Here is a 13,068-nt window from a genome sequence, read left to right on the forward strand (position 1 = left end):
ATACAACCATTCTTTCTTTTTCAAATTGTACACTTGCATCTGCCTCCAGACTGGTCTTCTTGTATGCTTTGGGCGTCTCTGCATGTTAAAAGATTACCCTGAGAATTTATTTTTTCCCACTCTAAAGACATCGGTAAAGCTAAAGTATATTCAGTAGCGGATACAAAGGATAACTTTATTCCTTCACTGGGATCTTCATTCTTGTACTAATCTAGCTTGGGTAAGGCAAGTTCAGCTCCATACCACTCTTTTTCATGTATCCATCTGGGCCTTAGTTTTGATCTCTGTAAAATAGGGATAGTTACAATCAGATGTGTCCAGCCACATCAAGGCTGTTGTGAGGACAAATGAAGTTAATAGTATGCTCTCAAAGAACTTAGAATATATACAAATGTACAGTCTTATCATTGTAAGTAGTGGCATTGACTTTCTATTTTGGCCCCTTGCCTTCTTCCCTCATACTTCAGTCTTTTCACTTTGGCTTCAGGTGTATGGTCACTTGTTTCCGAAAACTTCCATCGTCATACCCCATGTTTCAGACTGAGAGGGCTGCCATAAGAAGGTATCAGTCACAGATTGGGTATCTCAAACAGCACGTGTTTATGTCTCCATAGTTCTGGAGGCTGAAGTCCAAGATCAAGGTATCAGCAGGGTTGGTTTCTTCTGAGGGTCTCACTGCTTGGCTTGTAGATGGTCACCTTCTCCTTGTGTCTTCACATGGTCTTCCTTTTGTGGATGTCTGTATCTTAATTGCCTTTTCCTATAGGGGACACCAGTTGTATAAAGCCTAGCTAATGACTTCATTTAACCTGAATTACCTCATTAAAAAACTTATCTCCAAATACAGTCACATTATGAGATATTGGGGTTAAAACTTGAACATATGAATTTTGGGTTAACAAAATTCAATCCATAATACCTCATTACTTTTCTCCATTTCCCATCCTTCCAAGATGCCCTTTCTATGTGTTTTCATAGCATCCTTCATTTTTTTCCTTATCATGACACTTACCATTCCTCTAAGTTCTTATTTGCTTATTTTTATTCCACACCAGACTCTAATAAACCTGAGTAGATCTCTGCTTTATTCTCATGGTATCCCCAGTTCCTGGAGCAAATAGATTTCCAATTAATTTTTGAATATTTGTGGAATGATTGAGTCCATGTTACTACTGTCAACTATGTAAAATTATACTAAATATCCCATATTTATAATGTCTCATATAATTCACATATCTTATTTCATATAAAAATCACAACAGTCCCATGAGGTAGATACTTCTGTTAACATCCTTGTTTTATAATTGAAGAATTTGTGGTACATAAAGGTCAAGCAATTTACCTAAAGTCAAAAGGCAAGTAATACTAGGGAAGATGGAACTTGAGCTCAGGAGGTATGACTTCAGAGCTCTCATGGTTAAATACAAAATGGAGATGTTTCTTGGTGGAACAACAGTATGGTTTCTAACACCCCAGGTTCTGGCTTTATCTGAGCTCCAGGGAGCATCTCTTTCATCCATGTCTTAAACCAGAGAGTTTCTTACAGTTGTCTTAGAGCGGTAGAATGGAGGTAGAGGGAGGGGAGGGGAGAGATGGGCAGGTTTGGATCAGACACAGGGGTTGTATTTGGAGCCAGGTCAGGCGGAAGAGAAACAGTGAAGGAACTGGAAGGGGAGGTAGTCTAGATGAGAGAGGATTTGCTGCAATTTTTATCATCCCATCTTACCTTATAGATGAACAGCTTACAAGTCTCTACAGTATTCAAAGCACTCTCCCTTATATCATATCATATGATTTTCAAAATTGTCAACTGACATAAGCTGAGAAGGTATTATTATCTGTATTTGATTGATAAGGAAACAGATTGAAAGTGGTTAAATACATTGCCTAACATTGCCAAGCTTGTCACTGGAGGTCCCTGTGATTGAATTCTAAGCCTTCTGCCATTCTGTCTCTGGGACTGAGTTTAATATGGGAAGGAAGTAAAGAGAGAGCTGCATTTCAGGGGACTACCTTCAATCAGGAAGGAGAAAGAGAATCTTGAAGAAGAGACTGTAGTAGGCTGCTAGAAAACATTGAAGGAGCACTAAAAAGTGCTGGTGGAGGAAGTCAGGGGATCAGGGAACCCCAGAGTTGAAGCCATCAAGTGAGATGACTTATGAATGCTTTCTACATGTGAATACTCAGCAATTGGCAATTGGGAACCATGGAGCATGTTCCAGAACGTGTTCTCAGTGGTGTGGTGAGGTCTATGTCCGGATGAACTCTACTCTCTGAACAAAGTTTGTATTTTTTTCACTGGAATTGCCACGAACCACATATTGCCAGTTCACTAGCTACCTTTTTATTTGCTTTGATTTCTTTTAGTTTTATCTTCCTGTAGATGTACTACTCTTGAATCTTTCCTCAGGATGGGTCTTCTGTTGCAGATTGCAACAGCAAAGTCCATGTTTAGACTTTGGACAAAGTCCTGCCTCCCTTCCACAGACCCAAGGTCCTTTTGTTGTGATGCAAGGAAGATTATTATTTTAAAACCACTGCCACTGAGATGTGGCATCTTAATTTTTATCCCGACTTTCTTCACTTTAGTTATTCCTTCCATGAGTGAGAATTAAAAATTAGATGTTTTTAGACATATGTCTAGAATTAAAACTAAGATGTTTTCTCCCTCCTGCCGTGAGGGTCCTCAGCTTTCCTTTCTCCCTCTAATCCATTTCTGACTCTCTAAATTGTGCTGTGGTGGCTGCTCTATGAGGTAGCCTGACTTGTAATGAGAATGTGATGTGCCTAGCTGGAGGAACAACTTGGCAGCGAGGTCATTGAATCCAAGACAGGTAAACAAAATGTTATTTGTCTGACTTCTAAGGATTCTTATGGATCCTTCTTCCTGCCAGAATTAACCACCACTAAATTTTCTTATTTACCAGAATTAGAACACAATAGTTTAAAGAAGTGTCGTCCTAGTTAACTTCATAGATAACTCTTTGGGAGAGTCATAGGGTGAAAGAACGTTTAGTCTGGATGTGTCTATGTACTTGAGCAGCATATCCTACTGTGGCCAGAAATCTAAAAATTTAATTTTGGTTCTGGAAGTCATTGAATTTTTGACAAAGTTGTTCAGTTCAGTACTGATGTACAGAGCCTTGAGTATTCATTGCTGCCTCTCCTTCCTCCCTTGATGTGGAGAGCTTGAGGACTGTATACATTGTATCTAGGTTCTGGGTCATGAATTTGGCCTTGAATGGACAGTGTTACTCTTCCCAAAATATAATTGATCCATTCCTGCCTCTGAAGCTTTGCTAATTGCTTTGTCCTCAAATGCTCGCCCTCATTTTTTTTTTCTGCCCTTGCAAATCCTACCTGCTCTGTAAGTTTGATCCAAGTGGTACCGCCTCTCAGAAGCCTTCCATGATATGAAAGTCAACAGTTCTCCTCTGTATTCTGTTTGCTCTTGTCTCTAGCCATGATCCAGCATATATTATTAATTTGTTTTCTGCATGTTTAATCTTTGTCACTAGATCGTAAGCTTTCCAAGGCCAGTGCCCTTTGCAAGCTTTGCATGACCAGCATCTTTCTGCACAGAGATTTGTTTATAGTAGGTGTGAAATAAATGTGTGATATTGGTTGATATATGAGTGTGCTCCCTAACACAAGACATATGGAGTTCATTGGCTTGGTACTTGAGTGTCACCACCCTCACCCCCACCCATTTCTCCAAGTTATCCTCTTGGCCTGGCCCAGCTGAAGCTGTGGAAAGTAGATAAATCATCCAGCTCCTAGATCAGACAGCTCAGAGACAAATGAACACAGCAGGTCGTTGCCACTATAATGATGCAGTGGCTGTGCTGTTTGCCAGTTTCTGGACAACAATAGATTGCCTTCCTTCTCTTAACTTTAATTCCATTTCTCATAAGCCTGAAATTGCACTTGCTGTTTTCCAACTTCTTTCCCCCCGACCCTGCCCTAGTTCATGTCAGTGTTTCCTAAACTAACATTTTTATGGCTTGAAAATCAATTCTCTACCAGATATAAAGACATACTCTGTCTCTAGCCTTTGTTCTCAGCACCAGCCTCAGCACCCTGCATTAGCCTGGTGGTGTGGCTTTAGACCCACTTGAGAGTTTCTAATCTCTGATTCCTTTTTATTTGAACTCTGTGTAGATCTGGGTTGATGTTTATGAAATAGACTTTCTCATGCTGACTTTTTATTGATTTCCAGATAATGAAATCTTTGGAATTATGGAATTGAAAAAATATTGGCTTGAGTAATTCTTGTTAATTGGAAGCCTCACTTATTTTACCCTATTCAATTTGAAGATTTTGGAAGAAAGGAGAGACTTGTGGGTTGAGGCAGAGGGTATGGAAAAGACTTTACTGACTCTCAATGGCCAGGCTAAGAGAAGTATTCAGGATCCTTTACAATATAGATTCAGATTGCCTTTTTTTTTTCTTTATGGTTGCCATGCTGACCTTTAAATTCAGCACCATGGACAGAAAAGATTAGCTCAGGGAGCGGTTGGAGCAAAAATCAGTCTAAGGAATTTAACAGGACTCAATAGGATCACTTTCATTCTCAGGGAAAGCCTTATTTAAAGGCACATGAATTTCAAGTTGAGGAACTCCATAAAGGATACCTTTGTTGCCCTAAGAGATCACCTAAACTGAAAGGTGCAGTAAAAGGCATGCACTTTGGAATCAAAATAGCAAAACTTGAATTCTAACTTTTATATTTACTAAGTGTATGACTTTGGGTCTGGTACCAACTCTGAGAAACAGTTTCTTTATGTGTAGATTTGGGAAATTACTACCTTTAGAAGATGTGAAGTGTACTTCTAAGGACTGGATTTGAATCCTGGCTCAACTCTTTGCTAGCTTGGGCAAGTTACTTAAATTTGTATAGTCGTTTTCATATCTCTTTAAATGGGGATAAAAATGGTGCTTTTTTTCAGTGTTTATGGGAACACTGAGTGAGATAATATGCATAAAATTGTTAGAAGTATACTTGGCATATAGTACACTATTACTATTCTAATAATTATTTAATAAGATTATTATGCAAATTATATGAGATAATATATATATATAGCTATTGGACAGAGACTAGACATGTGAGAAATTCTGGTTGTTTTCTCCTCTTTCTACTAATATTGGAAATAACCCTCCAGTTTCTTTGAGTTAAGCATTGAGCTCCAAGCCTTGTAAGCACCCTGAAAGGGGATGCATATTCAGATAAACCAGCGTAAATTCGAATTCACTTATCACTTGCTGTGATACGGAGAAGCATAAAAGTTTTGGGTGCCAGAGTTGGGGAGAGTGGGCCAGGAATGGAAAGGTAGAAGCTTGCTATCCTGTTTTCTAGTTTGCTGGAGTTGAGTGTGATTTTGAGAACTGGATGATTAGAATCCTCTGCTTGATCCCATGCAAAAGGCTCCCCATTCATACATTGTAGTTGCAGGCATTTTGTGATTTGGTGTATGAGGCTATGAAATTTGGTCCAGAGTGGAAAGGGACTCAAATAATATGAATACAAATCCAGGAGCCCAGCCCATTGGTCTATGAAAATTCTGCCCATAAATAGGGCAGAATTTTGTTTTATTCATTCATGCATTCATTCATGCATTGGTACATTAACCCATTTATATTCAGTAAGCATTTACTGATCATTTACTGTGTCTAGGCATAATGCTAGGGATTATAGCAGAGTAGGATCATTTAGACCAGAGCCTGCTATCAGGATTAGGGGAAATAAAACACATATGAAAATCATTAAATAAGTGAGTCATTGAATATTAAGTACATAATGTTGTATCTGGAAAATAGTAGGGATTTAATATTTATTAGCTGGTTTTATTGTGAGCTACTATTTCTGCTACTACTATTATTACTCATATGATAGTTTGGTGAATGACTCTCTGGATATGGTGTTTAGAGGAGGATGGAGTGGTTGGCATTTTGGGAGTTGGAAGTGCTATTTTGAGGAAGGAGGTAGCATTCGAGATGGGCCTTGAGGCATTGGATAACTTGATCGTGGACAAATGGAGAGGAAGTGGGTTTCCAGTTGAAAGATGTGGTGTGAACCAAAAAGTGGTAGGTGATCATAGGGGGTTGATCATTAGGGAATAGCAAGTACTTCAAAGTGGCAGAAGCATTACATAAAACAACTGAGAGATGAGACTGGGAAGGCAGGTTAGAGGTTGATGTGGGTGGCCTTGGATGCCAGACTGTAGACTTTGGGACTTAGAATGTGAGTGGTGTGGCACTATCCAGAGTTCCATTTTGTTTTGTTTACCTCCAGGAGGGTAACCAGGTATTTATCTGTTTCTATGGTAGTCTTTTTTTTTTTTTAAGCGATTAACAATAGTCAACACTAGTACCATGGTTCCTGTTCTATTTAATTAAATTTCCCTGTGAGACTATTAGGTGCACAAACTGACCCTATCTATTCAGTCCAGTTTTATTTAATGATCTCTTCATTTGTGATTTTTTTTTTTATAAACAGTTTCAGCCATTTCTTCTTAGGACCCAGCAACCAATCCTGGACCTTAGGCTTCCGGTCCTTAGCTATTAGGGTGCGTGTGGCAGTGGTGTCTGTGATGAATTGGTGCCAAAAGACTCCTGTTCTTGTGGGAGAAGTGATTTTTCACTTCTGTTTTGTTCTCATGTCTGGAAGCTGCTATTACTGAACACACAGCCTTCCCCATCCGATTCTAATGAAACAGAATTCTATACAGGTGAAGGGGCGAAAGGTGATGATGTCAAAGGAAGTGATGCAGGAGATGAGAAAGTGCTTTACTGCATTTACTGTTATTGCCTCTTTCCCTTTTCTTCTCTCTTCTCTTCCTCTTCTCCCTCCCTCCCTCTCAGTCTTTCATCGTATGCATACACTCAGTGTGGAATCTGACTGCTGAGCAGAGGCAAGTCTATATGAAAGTCAACTTCAGTTTGCAGTGGGTGTTTCATTTAGTCTCCTATAATCGACACAACAGCCTCTAATATCCTTTCCTATAAATCAAAAGGAGTCTTTATGTTGGCTTTAGTTATGTGGTACTAGTGATTGTGAGGCAGACATTAAAAGTGATTGTGACAGTGCAGCTCTCATTGACCTGAGCGTATTTGGAGAGTGTATAGAAATGATTAGGATGAGTAGCTCTAAAGCACCAGCAGAGAATGGTTAGATTTGGGGAAGTGATTTGGCAAAGAATTGAGCCAATTCCAGGTACTCCAAGGCTGTATGACTTTATTGAAGACGAGTGTGGATTGTCCTTTGTGAAATGTGGCAACCCAGAAATCATTTGTCTTTGCAAAATCACAGCCTTGTTTATGCAGTCAGTATTTGAACACTGACTATGTGTCAGGACTGTGCTGGGGTTTACAGAGACAGCAGCAAATAAGACAGAAAGAAATTCCTATGCTTATGGAGCTCACTTTGTGGGACAGATGGAAAGAGTGATCTCAGAAGCTTGGTCCCCTGAGACTACTCCCCGCTTATCATCCTCCATAGGTTTTAGTGAAACACTTCAGCCCAGATAGGGGAGATGGGTTGGCCCTTGTGCCTACGAGGGGTTCAGAGTTTCAAATTCTGGTCTGCTGATTATATTTAAGCAGATGGACAGGGATGGAAGCCTCTATTCCAGGATGGATATCTTGGGTAATTGGTTTCCACCCATTTTGAGTGAAATGGAGTGCAATGGGAGACAAAAAGACAGAGAAGCCCAACCCCCATCGCCCAGAAAGAAAACCCCAAAGCTCAAGGAAGGCTTCTAAGGTATAGTGACTTGATGGACCTTTAGAGAAAATAACTTTCTCCCAAGTATGGGATCATAGGCCAACATTGGAGTGACTAAAACTGAGTTGACCCTTGAGATTGCACAGAGGAACGTAAGAAAATCACTATAAGGATTGAGCCAAATTTGCCTAAGCTTTGAGAGCTTTGTGCGTTTCTCCTGTACTTATTTTTTCCTTTTTGCTTCTGTTCTGGCATTGCTATTGGCATGGCCCTTGGTATCTTTCTGAGATCCTTTCACTGGCTTGTCTGCTCCTAAATGCTGCCAGATCAAAGTATAACCTGATCTCTATACCTGATGCTCACTGACACAGTCCAGTCTTGTTGCATCAGATGCAACACAAACACTTCTGTCTCTACCAGAGACCATGTGGCAGCCTGAGGCACAGAGGCCTCTGTGGGAAAGCTATATCAAGATGGGCCTGCTGGCTCTTTTGTTTGCATACACCAAATTTGAAATGGGCTATCATTAACCAAATGGAGAGCAGCTGTGCTTACTGAGAAAGTATGCTTCCTCAGATTTGTGGACAATGTTAGAAATTCTTTAGCCACAATATCTGGCTCTAGAGGCCTCAGGATCCAGTTAAAAAAAAAAGTCTTAGTTAATGTTATAGAAGGTCCCCTTCTCTTTGGATTAATATTTTTTGGGATGATTCAGTGATGAATCCTTAGATTCCTTAGAGGATTATACCTTCGGGATTAATAGGGTTTTCCCAGTTAAAAGGCAAATTCCACTAGCAAGATCTCATATTAAACAGTTTCCAGCCAGTGACACTTTCTTTAATGTGAGTTACGGGCGGGCAACTTCCTTTGGAAATTGAACACAGAGCCGTAAGAGGACCATAGGAGGGAGAGAGAAGACCAGAGTAGGAGCTCTCTCATAGGGAGTCTACCAGGGAGGAGGAATTCACAGATGGAAGGCAGAGCTTCCAGACATGAAGTTTGCATACCTCAAAATTGTGTCCACTGTTGCCCCTGGCTGAAATCAGATTTATTTTTGTTGTTCTTGCCATGTGAACAAAGTTATGGTTAGACAGACCTCTCCCGCCTTTTTTCTTTCTCTTCTCTCTTCCTCCCTTCCTTCTTCCCCCAGAACCTTTGATTTTTACCTCTCCCTCTTTCTTGTACTTTTTCTCAATGGTGCAGGATCCAGGTTGCCCTCACACCTCTAGGAACCCAAGAAAGACTTGTGGAGAGTTGATTTCTGGAATGGTGGTGTGAGGAGCATCGACCCTCTCCTTAGCCTAAAAATGTAACTGATACAAATTATAGATATTTAAAAAACATTCAAAGTAGTCTCTAGAAATTGTCTTCAGGGAATACAGCAGATGAAGAAATATTTATTAAAGAAGTTTTACTGAGTCTTGGTAAGAGCAGGGGGAGTCTGGGGCATTTGCTTCATGATTTTCTCCTCCTTTTCCACCCTCCCAGCTTATAGTGCTGCATATCTACTCTCGGCAAATGAAGTCAAGAGCACAAGGCTCCATCTTTACCCAGTTGGGGGCTATGGTGTCTCCCAGCGAGGGGCAGATCATTAGCACTTCTCATCCTACCCCCACTCCCATGTCTGTGTTTCAGAGGTTCTATTCCAGACAAGAGTGACTGAAAGATACGGGGCTCTCTTCCTCTCCCCAAACCCTCTTGTAAAAAAAAAAATCTACCCTGGGCATAGAAGTCCAGGAAGAGAGTCCCAATCACCTCAACCTAGCTTGGTTGTCGGGAAAAGGCACCCTGCCAGGAGAGGCAAGCCACAAAGACTGGAGGTTTTTGCCCCAACCCAAGGTAGCATTAATGAAGCTCAAGGAGTAGAGGTGTGCCTCAGCAAAGTAGGCCACCGTCCCTACTGCCAGCTGTGGAGCAGTGGTGCAGATGTGTTGCTCAAGAAGAGAGGTAGGTCATAAGAACAAAGAGCTCTGAAGCTCTTCCCACATGCACTGGCTTTATTTGTACCATAGTGTCAGGAAGTTCCAGCCTGGGAGTTCTCTTAGACACAATGGAGATTTTGGTAATATGCAATTAAGGGGAGACTGGTAGCTCCATTAGAGCAGTAAGGTAAACCTTAGATCATTTAGAAATTTATCAGAGAGAACTATGGAAAGAGTTAGCTAAGAAGAACCCTCCTGGGGTTGACACAAATCTCCAAGACTGGTCTCAAAGATTACCCCAGCAAAAGGATCCAAATTTAATTGCAACAGACTGTGGAGCAATTTGTGCCTCAGGGGATTGTCAAAAAAAATAATTAGCCTGCAATTAGTGGAGGCTAATAGTTAGGCATGATATTGATGGAGGCAGACAACAGAGAGATCAGGGAAGGAAACAAAGAGAGCACTAGTAAAATCACTGCCATCCCAGAGTGACAATGTGTGGGGTCTTGGCTGTGCCTTTTGAGCAGCAACAGCAGAGAGGGTATTCTTAGGGGGAAATAGACCACTAAAATAATCCATCCAACTTACCAAACAAATAAATAGGCAAACAACAACAATGAGGCCCAGAGGAGGAGATCAGTATATAGAGTTGCTACAATATATTATCTAAAATGTCCAGTTTTCAATAAAATATTATGAGACATGTACACAAAAAAGTAGAAGATGACCGATATGGGAAAAAGGAAAGCTGTAGAAACTGTCTGTGATTGACCCAGATGGCAGACTTTGCAGACAAAGACTTCAGAGCAACATATAAGTATGTTGAGAGAACTATAGGAAACTATGCTTAAAGAAGTAAAGGAAGGAGGGAGCATACGACAACAATGTCTCATGAAATAGACAGTAACAATAAAGAGAAATGATAAAAAAGAACCAAATGGAAATTATGAAGTTGAAAAGCACAATAACTGAAATTAAAATTTTACTAGAGGAGCTTAATAGTAGATTTGCATGGGCTGAAGAAGAATCAGTAAACTTATAGGTAGATTGATAGAGATTATACAGTCTAAGCTGAGAAAAAAAATGAAGAAAAATGAACAGCCTCAGGAAAATATGGGACAAATATGTGTAAAGAGCAGAAAAAGGAGCAGAAAAAATGTTTGAAGAAATCATGGCTGAAAACTTCTGAAATTTGATGAAAACCATTATTCTATACGACTGAGAGGCCCAGTAGATCCCAAATACAACAAACACAGAGAGATCAACAATCAGATGCAGCATTGTAAAAATGCTGAAGACAAAGAAAATCTTGCAAGCAGCAAGAGAAAATGACTTATCACATACAAGGGGACCTTATTACCAACCTACTTTTCATCAGAAACAATACAGGCCAGAAGGCAGTGAGATGACATCTTTAAGGTTCTGGAACAACAGTAGCAGCAACAACAAAAACCAAAACTGCCAACCAAGAATCTTATATCTAGCCCAACAATCTTTTGAAGATGAAGGTAAATAAAAACTTTCTATAAACTATATAAACACAATCTGAGAGAATTCGTTGCTAGCAGACCTACAAGAAATACTAAAGGAAATTCTCCAAGATAAAAACAAATGACTTCAGACAGTAATTTGAACCCACATGAGAAGAGTAAAGATCATTATGTCATTTTGAAAGAAAGTATAAAGGTGTATTTTTTCTTAACTGATTTAGAAAGCAGCTGTAGTAAACAATATGATTATAATTGTATTGTTGACTCTTTAGCATAGAGAAATGTAATATACTTGACAAAACAAGTGCCAGGAGACTGATGGGAGAAAAGCTGGACTAGAGTAAGGAAATGACACTACTCGGTAACTTGAATTCACAGAACAAAGAACCAGAAATGGCAAATGAGAAGGTTAATGTAAAAAAACTGTATAAATAAATACTTGTTTTCTTTTGTTCTCTCAGTTTTAAAAGACATAAAGTTGTATAAAGTAAAAATGATAACAGTGTATTTGGGGTTTGTGGCATATCTAGACGTCATGTGCATACCAATAATAGCACAGCAAGGGGGAAGAAGGTATAGGGTTACATAGGAGACACATTGCCATGCCTCACTGGTATAAATCCGAAATAGATTTTAGTAAATTAGTATGTAGATGGTAAGCTCTACAGCAACCACTAAGAAAATAACTTCAAAAATGGTGAAATATCATTTAAAAGAATTAAAATGTTGTCTTGGAAAATATTTGCCTGATGCAAAAGAAAGCAGAATAGTAGAAGTAGAGGAATAAAAAAGACATGACATAGAAAACAAAAGGCTCAATGGCAGACACAAATTCAGCTACAGGTGAACTGTGAATAATGCACAGGTTAGGGGTGCCAATCCCCTTGCAGTAAAAACCCATGTATAACTTTTGACTCCCCCAAAACTTAACTACTAATAGCCAACTTTGGATTGGAAACCTCCTGGATAATATAAATAGTTGATTAGCACATGCTTTGTATGTTATATGTATTATTTATTATATTCTTACGATAAACTAAGCTAGAGAAAAGAAAATGTTAGTAAGAAAATCCTAAGGAAAAGAAGATACATTTATAGTACTGTCCTGTATTTATCAAAAACTCTACATATGAATGGATCCACACAGTTAGGACCTGTGTTGTTCAAAAGTCAACTATATAACAATAGTAGCATTAAATATGGATGGATTAAAATCCAATCAAAAGACAGAGGTTGTCAGACAAGGCTTAAAAAAATCATAATCCAACCATATGCTGTCTCTAAGAGATACATTTTAAATTCAAAGACACAAATAGGATGAAAGTAAGGATGAAAAAAGACCTATCATGCAAACATCAACCATAAGAAATTGGGAGTGGTTATTACTAGTATTGGACAAAATAAACAAAAGGCAAAAACAAAATGTTCAAAAGAGACATTTTATAGTCATACAAATATGAGTCTATCATGATGCTGTAACAAGTACTATATATATACCTCACAACAGAGCCCACAAATACTATTAGACCTGCAGGGAGAAACACACACTGCAAAAGAAATAGTTGGAGACTTTGATACTCTACTTTCAATAATGGATAGAACAACTAGGCAGAGGACTTAGGAAATAGGAGACTTGAACATTACTGTAACCCACGCAGGCCTGACAGGCATCTAAAGAAACAACAAGAGCCAAGTGTACATTCTAATCAGGTGTACCTGGCGCGCTCACCAGGCTAGCCCGTATGGTAGTCCATGAAAAAAGCTTTGATAAAGGTCAAAGAATTAGAATCCTACAAAGCATACTCTCTGATCATAACAGAATGAAATTACAAATCAATAACAACAAAAAAGAAAATTCAAAAACATGGAAATTCAACAACGCATCCCTACATGATTGATGGGTTAAAGAAGAAATTGAAGGGAAATTAGA

Source organism: Ailuropoda melanoleuca, chromosome 4, assembly GCF_002007445.2.
Source record: "Ailuropoda melanoleuca isolate Jingjing chromosome 4, ASM200744v2, whole genome shotgun sequence".
NCBI lineage: Eukaryota > Metazoa > Chordata > Mammalia > Carnivora > Ursidae > Ailuropoda > Ailuropoda melanoleuca.